The sequence below is a fragment of the Typha angustifolia genome, chromosome 4, assembly GCF_048772165.1.
Source record: "Typha angustifolia cultivar Huaian chromosome 4, ASM4877216v1, whole genome shotgun sequence".
Taxonomy (NCBI): domain Eukaryota; kingdom Viridiplantae; phylum Streptophyta; class Magnoliopsida; order Poales; family Typhaceae; genus Typha; species Typha angustifolia.
Genome location: NC_133242.1, coordinates 5599513 through 5615728, shown reverse-complemented (window position 1 = coordinate 5615728; position 16216 = coordinate 5599513). Strand labels below are relative to the sequence as shown.

The 16216-nt window shown below is 39.2% G+C and overlaps 1 long non-coding RNA gene across 1 annotated transcript; it reads right to left on the bottom strand.

Moving 5' to 3' along the window:
* Positions 1-14819: 14819 nt before the first annotated feature.
* On the bottom strand, positions 14820-15808 carry LOC140759445 (uncharacterized). Its single transcript, XR_012104234.1, has 2 exons — positions 15450-15808; positions 14820-15027 (listed from the first exon to the last, which is right to left on the bottom strand). It is a non-coding gene; the product is annotated as an uncharacterized lncRNA (long non-coding RNA).
* Positions 15809-16216: the final 408 nt, after the last annotated feature.

Sequence of the window (16216 nt, the reverse complement as noted above, 5' to 3'; positions counted from 1 at the left end):
ACAAACGCGTTCGAACGCGGGCACTGCGTTCACACAGATAGAGAGCCGCGTTCACAAACGCGTTTGAACGCGGGTACTGCGTTCACACAGACCGAGAGCAGCGTTCACAAACGCGTTCGAACACAACATGAAGAATTCAAGCTGTCGCGTTCTAACGCACTTGGGCCCGTTCGAACGCACCTGAGATTAAGTTAGGCCGTTCGAATGCACTCGGGCCGCGTTCGAACGCACCTATGAAGTTTGCAATATATTGGATTTTCGTGAGTACGATTATGACTTGGATTTGGCTCTATCTTGGAGATCATATATAAGGATAGTGTTGCCCTAACCTAGGGGAGTGGAAGAAGATTATTCAAGGAGACTTTTTGGAGGCTACATCGGTTCTTCAACAAACAAGGCCTTTAGCATCTACAAATCTTAATCTTTCGTCTTAAGGGCTATCTAGACGAAAGATCAATCTCGAGGGCTACTGAGATTGGACTTCAATCACAAGAAGTAGTGAATCGTGGGTTCTAGCGATCAAGACTGAGAGGAACAAAGTCGTTTGGATCGACAGGTTGTTTTGTGAGTCAGTCTTATAACTGCTACTATCATAGTGATTGGTTTTGATCCGAGTTTGGATCCGTGGTTTTTTTCCCGTTTGGGTTTTCCACGTTAAAATCTTGGCGTTCATCTCTACTTTCGTTTTTTAATATTTCTTCCAACTTTTACTTAAGCGACCGAGAAATATCATTGCCTAGAATTTATGCTACATTGGAGAAAAGCCTCGCGTTCTCACCGCGTTCACAAACGCGTTCGAACGCGAAATCTGCGTTCACACAGACAGAGAGCCGCGTTCACAAGCGCGTTCGAACGCGGGCACTGCGTTCACACAGACAGAGAGACGCATTCACAAACTCGTTCGAACGCGGGCACTGCGTTCACATAGACAGAGAGCCACGTTCACAAACACGTTCGAACGCGGGTACTACGTTCACACAGACCGAGAGCAGCGTTCACAAACGCGTTCGAACGCAACCTGAATAATTCAAGCTGTCGCGTTCGAACGCACTTGAGCCCGTTAGAATGCACCTGAGATTAAGTTAGGCCGTTCGAACGCACTCGGGCCGCGTTCGAACGCACATATGAAGTTTGCAATTTATTGGATTTTCATGAGTACGAATATGACTTGGATTTGGCTCTATCTTGGAGATCATATATAAGGATAGTGTTGCCCTAACCTAGGGATGTTGAAGAAGATTATTCAAGGAGACTTTTTGGAGGCTACATCGGTTCTTCAACAAACAAGGCCCTTCACATCTACAAATCTTAATCTTTCGTCTTAAGGGCTATCTAGACGAAAGATCAATCTCGAGAGCTACTGAGATTGGACTTCAATCACAAGAAGGAGTGAATCGTGGATTCTAGCGATCAAGACTGAGAGGAACAAAGTCGTTTGGATCGACGGGTTGTTTTGTGAGTCAGTCTTGTAACTGCTACTATCATAGTGATTGGTTTTGATCCGAGTTTGGATCCGTGGTTTTTTCCCGTTTGGGTTTTCCACGTTAAAATCTTGGCGTTCATCTCTACTTTCGTTTTTTAATATTTGTTCCGACTTTTACTTAAGCGAACGAGAAATATCATTGCCTAGAGGTTAGATACATACGTGTGTCTAGGGGTTTTTTAAGTACTTTTGAATTTATGCTACATTGATAACTTGTGTTTAGATTGTTTATTCATTTCAAGTTATTTTCACTTGATCTTGGATTGGTATATGTTTATTTGCAAGGCTTGATGTGCAAAATATTCTAGACTTGTTGATTGCTCAATTTGAAGTATTTGTAATATCTTGTAACCTAGGTGTTTTGTCACAAATTGCCAAAGGGGGAGATTGTTAGGTTTTTTATTTGTTGGCAATTGTGTATAAAATATTCTAACTGTATTTTTTACATGTATATGAGTTTTACACAAGTCTAAAATATCTCTGGTCTGAAGAATTGCAAGGTTATTGGAGAAAAGCTGTTGAGTTCACACCGCGTTCACAAACGCGTTCAAACGTGGTGCGTTCACAAACGAGTTCGAACGCGAAATCTGCGTTCACACAGACAGAGAGCCGCGTTCACAAACGTGTTCGAACGCGGGCACTGTGTTCACACAGACAGAGAGCCGCGTTCACAAACGCGTTCGAACGCAACCTGAAGAATTCAAGCTGTCGCGTTCAAACGCACTCGAGCCCGTTCGAACGCACCAACAAAGTTTAAAAATATTGGACTTTCATGAGTACGGATAAGATTCAGATTTGGCTCTATCTTAAAGATCATGAGTACGGATAAGACTCGGAGTTGGCTCTATCTTGAAGTTTATGAGTATGGATAAGACTCGGATTTGTCTCTACCTTGAAGATCATATATAAGGATTGTCAAAACCCTATCTGAAGGTGAGTTGAAGAAATATTATTGAAGGAGACTTCTTGAGGCTACATCGATTCTTCAACTAATAATGTTCCACTGATCTATAAGAATTTAATCTTTCGTCTTAAGGGTGATCTAGACGAAAGATCAATCTCGAGGGCTACTGAGATTGGACTTCAATCACAAGAAGCAGTGAATCGTGGGTTCTAGCGATCAAGACTGAGAGAAACAAAGTCGTTTGGATCGACGGGGTGTTTTGTGAGTCAGTCTTGTAACTGCTACTATTATAATGATTGGTTTTGATCCGAGTTTGGATCCGTGGTTTTTTCCCGATTGGGTTTTTTCACGTTAAAATCTTGGCGTTCATCTCTACTTTCGTTCTTAATATTTCTTCGGACTTTTATTTAAGCGAACGAGCGATATCATTGCCTAGTGTTTAGATACATACGTGTGTCTAGGGATTTTTTTTTCACTCTCAAAACCGAGCAAGTCTAAAGGGATGGCGCTTTCCACAGTTGAACAAAATTTAGAGGAGTCTGATGATGAAGGTGATTTAGATGTTGAGATGTTGGCTATGTTTGTTAAAAAGTTCAATAAATTCTTTCGAAAGCCAAACAAGTTGGATGCTGAAAAACTTGAAAAAAGCAAAGCCTTTGTAAAAAAGAAGAATACTGTAAGTTCAAATACAGGTGGTACCAACAACAATGTCAAATAGAAAAATAAGAGTTCTGAGAATAAAGTTCAATGTTTTGAATGTTCTAGTTTTGGACACATCGCACAAAAATGCCCTAATCGTCTAATGATGATTCTGAAAAATATGAAGAAAACTTTGTAACTTTTACCTCTTCTCTACTTAATACTGACTCTATTATTGATACTGATAGTACAAATGACTAGGATATGTTACCTGCTGAGGAAGATGAATCTGAAATTTAAAAGGCATATAATGACTTATACCTAGAGTCGTTTAAACTCAAGAAAAGCAATCTTAGACTACTTCAACGACTCAAGGTAATTGAACCATAAAGAATTCAATTTGAGAAGAAGTACAAATTGGAGCTTGAACGTGTCAAAGACCTTTCTGAACAACTTGATAATGCGAAAAATAAAATGAAGGCTGATGAAATTGAACTAGAGCGATTGCATAAGAAAGTTACATTTCTAAAAGGGAAGAACAAACTTGACGAGATTCTAAAAGCTCAGATCACTGGAAAAGACAGGTATGGTATTAGATACACTAGTAATTCAAATAATAATAAAACTGTTTTTGTTTTTGCAGGTATACAAAAGGAAGAATACTTGAAGCCATCAACCGCATTTTCAAAACAATCCTGGATGAATCCTTCTAAACTGAAGTTGAATCTACAAACTGGTGAATATTCGACGGTAGCAAAGGTAAACTCTAGTCACACTCCTCGACAAAAGGTGAGTAGAAAAAGGTTTGTTCCGACATGCTATCATTACGGCATTCTAGGGTATATTCGACCTCATTGCAAACTTTTGCAAAAACCTAGAAGTGCTTTTATTTATGGGATGAAAACAAAGGTCATATGGGTCAACAAAAGTGATTTGAAATGTTATGTTGTGCATACAGCCTTGAAAGCCTTAAATTCTGATTTGTGGTATTTAGATAGTGGTTGTTCAAGACATATGTTGGATGACAAGTCTTTATTTTCTAAGAAGGGGGAGTTGTGACATTCGAAGATGGTAATTCATCCAAGGTAATAGGTAAAGGAAAGGTAAATACTCTAGGGATTCTTTTTTCAATTTATGTACTAACCAACCAGTATAATACATGGTTCCAATCAAATAACTCAAATATGATAGCTTTCAAGCCCATAATCCAACATATAAATTTATAAGGTCTTCAAATATTAAACTCATTTTGAGCATAAAATTAGCAAGTATAACTATCTCAAAGAGAACAAATCTCTATAGTGTATTTATACAAATACATATATCAAACTAGGTCATCCATAAAACCAACTCATGCAAAATATAAATAACAGTATTTTCATTGAACAAGAAACGTAAACGAGTACCAAATAGAGAACTCAGACAAAATTCGAATCCGATGGCTCAAAGATGCTTCACAAAACTATTTAGGTATATAAAAAGGAAAACTAGCCTTACTCACAAGGAATAAAATATATTTCATTGTTTAATTACACTAATAGCAAAACTAGTTTTACTCACTTGAATAAAAGACTTAGAAAATCAGATCTTGCACCAATATTTGACTTACAATAACCTTTGCATCACAACCTGAAAAATTCAAACAATATTTAGAAATACCCGTCTACACTTCAACACCTTCAGCATTAACCAATTCATTAAATTCTTATTGTGGTTCTCTCACCTATAATTTTTCTAAATGATGCAATTAAACAGGTCAAGATGAATTTCATTAAGGTACTACTCACTTATGCCATCTAATAACTTACAATCCACTTAATAAGGGAGACTCACTATAATGAAATTAACCCCTCTAGACAACACTACCATATATGAAAATATATCATCTAATTATAAACAAGAAAAAGAGAATTTGAAAATAACCTTGATAGATTCTACGGTACCAAATTGATAGGCTCTGATACCAATGATAGGTCTATGGAATAATTCCTTCAAGATCTGAATTTATTGTAGGAAGCAATTCGCGCAATCGAGGAAAAATATTCACCAAATATTCTCCCATAGTCAAAAAATTACGAAACTAAGAGGGGTCGATCCGTAACTTCATGATCTACGTTTTTTGTATTAATGCCTTTTGCAGATTCAAACTGAAATAGGAACGAAATTATAATTTAGTGCAGATAATAGTGGTGGTGACGGGTGGACTGGATGTTAGCGTTATGGATAGTAATGGAGATGAAGGTGGATGGTAATGGAGATGAAGGTGGATGGTTAATGTCGTTTAAGTGATTAAGACGAAAGAGAAGAAGTGATCGAGATCCTAAAGAAGAGAGAAGACGTGACAGACGAGGGAGATTAGAAGTCAGGAGAGACCTTACCAATGGTAAATGTGGTAGGTTGGTGAAGAGGGAGGATCGAGATTAGGGTAGAGAGAATAGAGAGAAGATAGGAGGCAAGAAATCAATAATCCAATAGCATAATTATTTTGACTGTCATCCACACCTTTATAGAGGTTAGCCAACAAGCCAAAATATAATTATTAATCCTAATTCTAGAAGATTCCCGCCGATCGTGTTCGAACGCATAAAATGTATTCTCTGTATGTGTGAACGCGTCTCACCGCGTTCGAACGCATATTTTGCGTTCTCTGTTTTTGCGAACCTAATACAGATATTCACAAGGGCGTTCAAATGCGACCTACAGAAATTTTATTTTAATAAAAGTAAACAACTAATGGAATAAGAAAAAACCCTAACTAAATGTATGAAACCTCTAACATAATAGCTTAATTCTAAGTTTTTCTTAAATTTTTCTTGCTTTAGACATACCATAATTGAGAGTAGAGGGAACAAAATAAAATGACTTTTATAGCTTTATCTAGCTGAATTAGAAATAAGGTAATTTCCATTCCAAACTTATATAGCATAATTAGTAATAATACCTTCAACAACTCACACTAGAGAGCTACTTATATATAAAATAATCTCCTATCAATGATATAAGAATTTAAAGTCTGCATAAAATAGCTTAATAAAAATTGTTTATTTTTTGTTCTGTATTATCATTAGAGATAACTTATGGACTAAAAGTACATGCGATCCCATACCTCTGCAAATGAGAACTCAATATTAAGATAATACTATGTACACAAAATTGTCCTTCTAACCATGAAAAAAGAATATAAAATATATTAGGCTTGGGTTATTATCTCTATATCATTCTAGAGATAGCACAATGGTTTGATACTCTAAATCTGCACATAATATATATATATATACGTATCATGCCTAATTATGCTTGAAATTATGTTTCTCTTTATCCAACCTTACATAAGAACACTATTTGTGAAATACATCATCTAGGAAAAGTAAGAAACCAAAAAAAAAAAATTCTACGTAGAAATTCTAACCTAGCAGCCCCTTTTAGAAGTATTCTTCTATTCTCCTATTTTCAAACTCTTTTTTATTTTCAAAAGGAGGTTACATGAAGCGTCCAACTTCTCCCTCGACCAAAGACCAGATGTCTTGGTGCAAAGAGCATGCTGAGTCAAAAAATGAGCCAATCTGTTATTATATCTGCTAGTGAAGCCTAATTTAATCCATGGGTGATCTGAAAGGAAGATCTTACAATCTAGGATAATATGATGAGCAGACCAATCTAGGTTGGTGTCAGTGGAGTTGATCCAGTTAACAGCAGCTTGACAATCATTGAAAAGCCAAACTTCGCCGATAACCGAGGGCTTGCTAGTCTCCTTTAAGCCAGCTAGGATAGCAGCTAGTTCACCTAATAACGGGCTGAGGTAGCAATCAAGAAATGTGGAAATAGCTAGCGGAGGAGAAGTGGACTTAGTGTTGATGGAGATGTTGATTCCCTTGCAGAGATTGCTGCACCAAGCAGCGTCCACCCACCCTACGAAGCCGATGCCACCACTAAGGTTGCTACTCCGAGTAGCGTCAACCCACCCTGGCCTCGGGGAGAAGTGACTGATACACCTTGCTGGAGTCTTTTCTTATTGCATTAGTTATTTATTTTTTTTAAAAATAAAGTTTTTGTAGGTCATATTCGAACGCAGGAGAGGGCGCGTTCGAAAGCCCTTGCGAATCCCTGCATTAGTTCGCATCAACAGAGAACGCAAAATGAGCTTTCCAACGCGGTTGGCCACTTTCAAACAGCCGTGAGCGAACGCATGCAGCAGTTCACATCAAACAGAGAACGCTTTTGGTGCGTTCGAACGCGGTCAACCCCATTCGAATGCGATCGACGAGAGTCCACTATTATTAGGTTAATGATTGTTATTTTGTTTTGTTGGTTAGCCTCTTAAAAGGTGTGAATGACAACCAAAATCATTATGATGAATGAAACTTGTTTCTGTCTTTCTCTATCCTCTCTCTAGTCTCTCTACCATAATCTCTTTTCTCCTTCTTCACCAACTAGCCATCTCTACTATTGGCAAGGTCTCATCTATCTTCTAATCTCCCTCGTTTATCGAGTCCTCCTTTCTCCTTGGGATCTCAACCATTTCTCTCCCTTCATCCTTATCCTTTAAACTACACCAACCATCCACCCCCATCTCCATTATCATCCATAAATAAACCCTGTCATCATCTCCACCCATCACCACCACCATCACCCCCATTCTTGCATATTTCCATCCCCGTTGTAGTCTGAATATGTGAAGGGCATAAATACCAAAAATGTAGATTAGGAAATTACGAATCGACTAACCCTAGTTTCATAATTTTCTAACTACAAAAGAATATCTCATGAATATTTTCTCTCAGTTGCACGGACTGCTTTCCTACAACCGTCCAGATATTGAAGAGGACGTTCCGTACCTATCGTTGGCATCAGAACTCAATGAACCTCGGACCTCCACTAATAGTGGAGACAAATAAGATGGCATCATCAAGGAGATCAATGTAGGGCACATCGATAAGAGAAGACTCAACCCACAAAAACCCTAATTTTGAGGTCGATTCCCTTGGTGCGGCCACGGTAGGACCGAGTCAACCAACATCTATATGTGTGAACATGGGCTTGGCAGATGAACTTAGAGGCATGTTTCAAACATTGCTGCATCGGGTAGACACAACGCAGAATGATCATAATGCCTTAAAGGAAATATATCATGAACCGATCAGCTTTGTCATCTTCTCGACGAAGATTGGTGCCACAAGAAGGACCAGTGGTGGAACCACACCGAACCAACACCCCACAAGTCCAAGTATGACATGTTAATGTCAATGAGCCTCTTTTACCTATTTCTACACATTATCCCCTACCTCCAATGCACAACCTAAGGCCAGCGGTGGCGGAACTCGAGAGGCGCGAGGCATCAGTGCGCTTTGTCGATAAAGAAGATTAGCACTTTGATGATTATGTCGATCCCTTTAGAGATGGTGTTGGGCATGCTCGAGGATTTAGAGAAGGAGACCAATAAGCACAGCGGTTCAAACCTGAACCAAGGATCTTTTGCGAGCCTGACAATGCTATCCGGAGGAGAACTGCACGCTTGGACTTTCCAAAATTCCAAGGTGGGGATTTGATAGATTAGGTATTTTAAGTAGAGTAGTATTTTCATTGTCAAGGGACAGCAGAAGACGCAAAGGTGACAATGGCAAACTTTCACCTCTAAGGAATGTAGTTGCATTGGTATCAATTGGCCATTCGAGGTGGAGGATTTACTGGTTGGGCAGAATTTTGTAGGAGGATTAGATGCAGATTTGGGACAGCGGTGTATGAAGATTTTGCTGCCATATTAAGCAAGATGGTTCAAAGGACAACCGTGTTGGAGTACCAAGCAGAATTTGAAAGAGTTAGTAGTCGTTGCGAGCCACCTTTGTCCGAGCCTACATTGATGAGCATATTTATTTCAGGGCTATGTGAGAAGATTCAGGTGGATGTTTGTGCTCTTCGTCCAACTACTCTTGAGGAGGCTTTTGAGAAGGCCATGAGGATGGAGCAAAAGCACAAGGCTCTTAAAATGTCAGCGAAGGAAAGTTGGGGCAACTAAGATGGGAGTTTGCGCCGAGAACACTAGCTGGAAATTCTGCGGGTTCAAAGGCAGTGGTTGCTAGTACTGGAGCACGACCACCCTTGAGACCCTCTTCCAATGTTAGAGGAGGCGCAAGACCCTCTGTTCGAACTCCCACACCTACCCAAGTGGAGGAGCGAAGAGCGAAGGGGCTTTATTTTCGATGCGATGAACATTCCACCCCAGATCATCGGTGTTCTAAATCGATTGGGAGTATAAGATATCAATGGGGAGGCCGTGGAGGAGCGCGTGGAGGAAGATATCCAAGCTAAGATATCAATGCATGCATATTCGGGTACTTCCATGCCGAGAACATTGCAGGTGGACGAACTCATTAGAAAGCATTGTGTGCACATCCTTATCGATTCCGGGAGTATACACAACTTTCTAGATGAGAGGTTGGTGAGAAAGGTGGGCTTAGACGTTGAACCAACTGCAGGGTTTGAGGTTGCTATTAGAGACAGCACGAAGCTTTCGGCGGAGAGCTTATGCTGCTGATTCGGTATACGGGTGCAAAGATATGACATCATTGTGGACTTGTACCCGATGGTGCTACGAGGAGTAGATATTGTCCTTGGCACTCACTTGCTGTAGAGCTTGGGACCCATCACATTTGATTTCCAGAGCATGTGGATAAAATTTAAGCAAGAAAACAAAGATGTGCGGCTTGATGGCGTTCAGTCCTTGTCGATTCCAGCGATGCAGTTGATGGTGGGGCTGCCTTGTGCAAGTGATTGGACCTACCTTCTTTAGTTAAGACCAGCAACAGATGAGCCTCAAATGAGTCCTAGAACTATAATTGACTTGTCTAATTTATTGGATAAATTTGTTGGACTATTTCAGGAGCCAAAGAAGTTGCCGCCAAAACGAACGATGAACCATTGCATAGAGATTGTGCCTGAGGCTGCACTGACGAAACGTGAGACCGTATCAGTATCCACATGTGTAGAAGGAGGTTATCTCCAAGATGGTGGTCGAGATGATGGAGCAAGTCCTCATACAACCAAGTCATAGCTCTTACTCATCGCCCGTGCTATTAGTGCGAAAAAAGGACAGGTCGTGGTATTTTTGTGTCGACTACCGGGCACTAAATGCTATCACCGTAAAAAATTGGTATCCCATTCCGATCATAGAGGAGCTGTTGGACGAGTTTGTAAGGGCGACCATATTTAGTAAACTTGACTTGAGGGCCAGGTACCACCAAATTAGAGTTCACACGGCGGATGTGCACAAAACTACATTTCGGACTCCAGACGGGCATTACGAGTTCCAGGTGATGCCATTTGGTCTCACCAATACTCCAGCAACTTTTCAAGACCTCATGAATGATATTTTTCGGCCTCTGCTGTAATGGTTTGTCTTAGTATTCTTTGACGACATTTTGGTGTACATCAGGAATGAAATGGAGCATTGGCGACATTTAAAGGATGTGCTGAATTTGCTGAAACAAAACCAGCTGAAGATTAAGAAGTCTAAGTGCCTATGGGGAGTACCCCAAGTGGAGTATTTAAGCCACATCATAACAATGGAAAGAGTGGCAACGAATCCTCAAAATGTGGCGTGCATAACAGCTTGGCTGATCCGTACTTCCACCACAAAATTACGCAGCTTTTTGGGGCTGATCGGGTATTATCGCCGCTTCATTGGCAGATATGGCAAGGTCGCTGCTCCTCTCACTTCATTGCTAAGGAAGGACTCTTTTAGATGCATTTGAAAAATTAAAAATAGCAATAGCAACGGCGCCGGTTCTAGCTCTACCAGACTTCACCAAAGAGTTAGTTGTGGAATGCGATACGTCGAGGGTTGGCATAGGAGCTGTACTAATATAAAGAGGATATCCCATAGCCTTTCTCAGCAAGGCTTTATCACAAAAATCACAACAATTGTCAACCTATGAGAGAGAGATATTGGCAATCTTATATGCGATGACAAAGTGGATGCCTTATTTGATCGGTAGGTGATATTCGAACCGATCAAAGGAGTCTTCCATACTTTTTGGGACAGTGAATTCATATTCCAACATATCAGAGATGGGTCACAAAATTGCTAGAGGATTGTTATGAAATTCAATACAAGAGGGGGACCAAAAATAGTGGCAGATGCACTATCGCGCCAACCCGGTATCGCCGAGCTCGCAACCTTTTCTTCTCCCACTTTTCCTTTTCTTGACGAGTTGAGGTATACATGTACATCTGACCCAGATGTTATGGGGTTGTTACAAGAGGTATTGGATGATCCGGAGTACCATCCGGAGTTGGAGAATTGAGGCAGTTTGCTGCTAGACCGCGAGTGCATCCGAGTGCATGCAAATGATGGATTACGGTAAAAATTGTTGGAGCACTTCCACCAAACTCCGGAGGCTGGTCATGAGGGTGTCTTGAGAACTTATAGGAGGATACCACAGAGCTGCATGTGGCCAGGACTGAGGTGAGAAGTGAGGAGTTTTGTCTGTGCTTGCGAGTCTGTCAAAGGGCGAAGGCAACCATCTTGAAATCGGCTGGATTACTTCAGCCTCTATCGATACCGAACCTTATGAATTTCATAGAAGGTCTTCCGCTGGTACGTGGCTATTCTGTTATTTTTTGTAGATGACAGATTGAGCAAGTATGTGCACTTTTTCATAATGTCGCATCTATTTTTAGCCAAGTTAGTGGCTGAAATTTTTGTAAGAGATGTTGCTAGGTTGCATGGTATGTTATGCACGATTGTCTTTGATCATGATCGTGTATTTGTGAACAACTTTTGAATGAAATTTTTCAAATTACAAGGGATTCGATTGAACTTCAATTTGGCCTACTATCCATAGACGGATGGCCAAACTGAGGTGGTCAATCGAGGCGCTAAGCAGTATTTGTGATGCTTTGTAGGAGAGATGCCAAGACACTGGCTGGAGTTCTTATTGTGGGTGGAGTGGACTTGTAACACCGCTCACCACAGTAGCATTGGCATGACTCCGTTCAAAGTGGTGTATAGGCGCACAGTTCTGACATTACGCGCCATGACCTTATGGCATTTGCGGATCGAATGGAAGTGGAGTTGGCATGGATGAATAGAGACGCCACATTGAGGAGATTGCGTGCTCATCTTAAACTTGCTCAAAATCGCATGAAGCAAGTTTATGATCACAGCACCATGATGGGATACGGTACTAAAAGATAGGCTACGGAACGATTCCTTCAAGATCTTGATTTATTATAGGAATCAGTCCGCGCATAACTGTGGAACAATATTCATCAAATATTATCCTATAGTCATAAAATTACGAAACTAAGTGGATTAGATCCATAACTCCTTGATCTACAATTTTTGTATTTACACCCTTCACATATTCTAAATGCAACTGGGACAAAAACACGAAAGAATGCGGGTGATGGTGGTAGTGACGGGTGGAGTGGATGTTAGGGTTATGGATGATTATGGAGATAAAGATGGAGGATGGATGTGGTTAAGGGATATAGACAAAGGGGAAGAAGTGGTCGAGATCCCAAACAAAAGGGAGGAATCGACAATCGAGGGAGATTAGAAGTTAGAAGATACCTTGCCAATGGTAGAGGTGGAAGGATGGTGAAGAGGGAGGAGGGAGATTAGGGTAGAAAGATGATAAAGTGGCAAGAAATAAATATTCCAAAAGCATAATGAATTTGGCTGCCATCCATATATTTATAGATGCTACCCAACAAATCCTAATAATAATAAGTAACCCTAATTCTAGAAGATTCCTGTCGATCGGGTTAGAACGTGCGAGATCGCATTCGAACGAACAAAAGGCGTTCTCTATATGTGCGAACGCGATGCAGGTGTTCGAACTCGCCCGACCACGTTCGAACGTGCATTACGCATTCTCTGTATTTGCAAACCTGATGTAGGCGTTCGCAAGGGCGTTCGAATGTGACTTCTCCTGCATTCAAACATGACCTACAGAAATTTTATTTTAATGAAAATAAACAACTACTGTAGTAAAAAAAGATCCTAACTAAATGTATCACACCGACAGCAGTAAATCGCCTCGGTTCTCCAACTCAAGATGGCGTTCTGGATCATCCATCACCTCCTACAACAATCTCAAAATATCTGGGTCAGATGTACATGCATACCTCAACTCGTCTAGGAAAGAAAAGCTAGGAGAAGAATTGGTTGCAAGCTCGGTCGTATCGGGTTGGCGCGATAGTGCATCCGCCGCTCTATTTTCTGTTTCCTTCTTGTATTGGATTTCATAATCATACCCCAGTAATTTTGTGACCCATCTCTGTTGTGCTAGAGTGTGTAGGCACTGTCCCATAAAGTATGGAAGTCTCCTTTGATTGGTTTGTATAATGAATTGTTTACCGATCAAATAAGACCTCCACTTTATCACCGCATGTAGAATTGCCAACATTTGTCTCTCATAAGTCGATAATTGATGAGATTTTTGTGAAAATATCTTGCTAAAAAAGGCAATAGGATATCCTCTCTACATTAGTACAGCTCCTATGCTAACTCCTGACACATCACATTCCACAATGAACTCTTTAGTGAGGTCTAGTACAGCTCCTGAACTCTTAAGGGTCACCAGATTCTACCATTGTTAAAATAAGTTTCATCCTCGCAATTGAGTAATTGCCACGATAGATCATTGGTTCAGCAATATCACAAAAATATTAAACTAGTAGATAAAAGAAAGTATCGAGGTATAGTTGACTATTTACTTTACTTAACTGCTAGTAGGCTGGATATCATGCTTAATATTTATATGTGTGCTAGATTTTAATCGTGTCAAAAAGAACCTCATAGTAGTCATTGAACACATTTTTCGAAACTTATTAGGTAGTCAAAACATAAGATTATGGTATCCTAAAACAAATTTTGATCTTATTAGATTTTTCGATGTGAATTTTGCTGGTTTTAAAGTTGACAAAAAAAAGTACCTGCGACTCTTGTCAATTTTATAGACATTTCTTCATGTCTTAATTTAGTGAAAAATAAAACTTAGTAGTTTTGTCTATGGAAGAAGCAGAATATATTGGAGTGGATAATTATTGTACTTAAATTTTTTTTTTATTAAATGTGATAATATAAGTGCAATTAATTTAACTATTCTATTCAACATTCTATAACTATAAAATATTATATTTAAAAGGTGATATTGAACTTGAATTTGTTTGCACTGATTATCAATTAGTACATATTGTTACAAAACCTCTTAATGATAATAGATTTTATGATACTAGGCTAGCTAAAAGAGAATGTGGCATGTTTAATCCTTTTTAAAAAAAATTAAAATGTTTTACTTATGTGTTATCTATTGATTTTGTGCAAATAGATAAAGGAGGAGGACAGTGTGCATGAATTTTAGTCTTATCAATCACTCTATAAAATTGGATCATGTTCCCTTTTTCTTGTCCTTAAAATGTTCCAAACAATATTTCAGGTGGGAGAGCAAGTATTATTACATATCATGAACAATCATCCGATTTACTTTAGTATTACATCAATATTCTTTTTAATTTATTATTTCATTTTGTTGATTCACAAAGGGGAAACATATATAATTCATGCAAATATAATATAATATAATATAATATAGCAAGAGCATGTGTAGTCGTTGGGGAGTAGCACTAGGAGCCTTCTCGATGGAATTAAACCTTGGCAAATGCAGTAATTAATAAATGTGCATAATAAGAAGGGATTTATGCCAATATGGAGATTGCAGATTTCATGATAGTGGGAGAGGAGGAAGACCAAAGAATATATGGATATTGTTGATTATAGGTAAAACTGACTTAATGCTGTTAAAATCAAAATATTTTATTGGGAGTAAATTATCCAAAGTACAAAGAGCAACCTTATTATAAAAGCATTACTATAACTAGGAGGTAAATATATTCCTCCACAATATGCTCTTTTATTTTATGAAAGGTTGGCTATCAGGAGAACCACGGATACGACAATTGGATGCCGATGCAGATCTTGAACATTAGGGAGTGCTACCTGAAACATAAAATTATAAAGAATATGATTAGAAATATTAGAACATTAACAAAGGTCAAGAACTGAGCTACTAAATTAACATTATTTGAATCTAAATGTCGTAGTTCAAATTTCAGTTGGGCCATCTTAAAACCTTGGTCCAACTACGGATGTCAAATAAACTGAGTAGTTGGGCTCGGCTCGGTCGATTTGAATTTCGAGCCGAGCTTCAGTCCGTCCGATTCGATTTACATTGCTACGATCAAACTAATTAAAATTATTAAATTGGGCCTACTAAAATATTTGGCTTTTTGTGTAAAAATATTTGAAAATTTTCTTTACTTGCGTGTATGCCCTTCTAAAATTATATAGAAGTGTTTCATCTTTAATTTAACAGAAAGAATTTAGAAGAACATATAGTTCGTCCAACCAGTATGACTAACCGATAGTAGAGCTTTTCTTCACTTCCTTGGTAGTTGTGGCATGAGTCTTCTTAAGGGGAGGAGGAGGAGGAGGAGGAGAAGGAGGAGGAGAGCGTATGGACCTGTATGAGCCTCTAGAACCAGTGTATGGGCCTCTAGAACCAGTGTATGGGCGTCCACTAACTGGACAGTTGTGTCCACAGGCCTGCCTGTTTGGGTTTCCGGGATCAATGTTAATAGTAGCTCTCACATGAGGAATGAGATCTCCGGTGACAGCCAAGAAAAGGATTACAAAAGCAAGGAAGATTTTTTTGGCAGCCATTAAATTACTTCTACGGGAGCGGGAGAGAGAGAGAGAGAGAGAGAGAGAGAGAGAGAGAGAGAGAGAGAGGTTGTGGTGATATTCTTGAGTGCATCACTGCTATTTATAGGCACATGAGGTTTGCTGATCACCAAGCCAATGATGTTTGCTGTTCACCAAGAACTTGGACTCTAAGGTCTACGTTCCCGTCTTTATCAATGTCGACACTTTCTTTGCTCGTAGAAAAATATCCACATGAAGAACTCTGTAAATAGATTCAGTGTTATATATTACTCTGAAATTTGTCATTTCCATGAGAGTGAAAACGTAGTACTGTAATCTTAATAGAATTATGTGCTTGGATGCCCAACTTCTTTCACGAAGTTAGATCAATTCAATATCATCATAGATTTTTAAAATAAACACTCTATTTGAAAAAGAAAATCTAGAATTTGGATATATCAAAACCAGATATCATTTTTTTTCT